This window comes from Diceros bicornis, unplaced genomic scaffold (genome assembly GCF_020826845.1).
Source record: "Diceros bicornis minor isolate mBicDic1 unplaced genomic scaffold, mDicBic1.mat.cur scaffold_321_ctg1, whole genome shotgun sequence".
NCBI lineage: Eukaryota > Metazoa > Chordata > Mammalia > Perissodactyla > Rhinocerotidae > Diceros > Diceros bicornis.
This window is the reverse complement of record NW_026691192.1, coordinates 41718-42500: the sequence shown is the minus strand read 5'-3', so window position 1 is coordinate 42500 and position 783 is coordinate 41718.

Here is a 783-nt window from a genome sequence, read left to right as displayed (position 1 = left end):
GGTCTGGACTTAGCCTCTGGGCCCGGGGCCGTGGGGTAGACCAGATGTCCGGTCTGGACTTAGCCTCTGGGCCCGGGGCCGTGGGGTAGACCAGATGTCCGGTCTGGACTTAGCCTCTGGGCCCGGGGCCGTGGGGTAGACCAGATGTCCGGTCTGGACTTAGCCTCTGGGCCCGGGGCCGTGGGGTAGACCAGATGTCCGCGCCGCACAGCCCCTGGGCCCGGGGCTGTGGGGTAGACCAGATGTCCGATCTCGACTTGGGCCCGTGCCTGCGGCTTAGACCAGATGTGCGCTCCGCACTTAGCCCCTGGGCTCGTGACTGTGTGAGGTAGACCGGCTGTCCCATCCGGACAGCCCCTGGTCCCGGGCCGCTCGCGTCGACCGGCTGTCCCATCCGGACAGCCCCTGGTCCCGCGCCTCTCGGGTCGACCAGATGTCCCTGCCGAGCGGCGGCGCCACACCTCCCCCATGGTGTGTTTGGGCAAGCGAGGCCGCTAGGGTCTGAAGGTCCCGAGGCCCTGCGGACCCTCGGGACGACGGGGGTCCCGGTTCCCCGGGTCGACCAGCTGTCCGACCTGGACTTGGTGCGCAGATGGGACGGCTGGTTGGCTGGGATGAAATCCAGAGAGGGCGAAAAAGATCGATCATGCAGTATCATAAATCATACCTCTCTAGTCGTTGAAAGCAAAGAAACACGCAATTAACATTTTATTGTTCTAACCATTACCGTTTTCATGACTATCGTTTAGTGATGTTTGGTGGCGGTGGCGGTGGCGGCGGTGG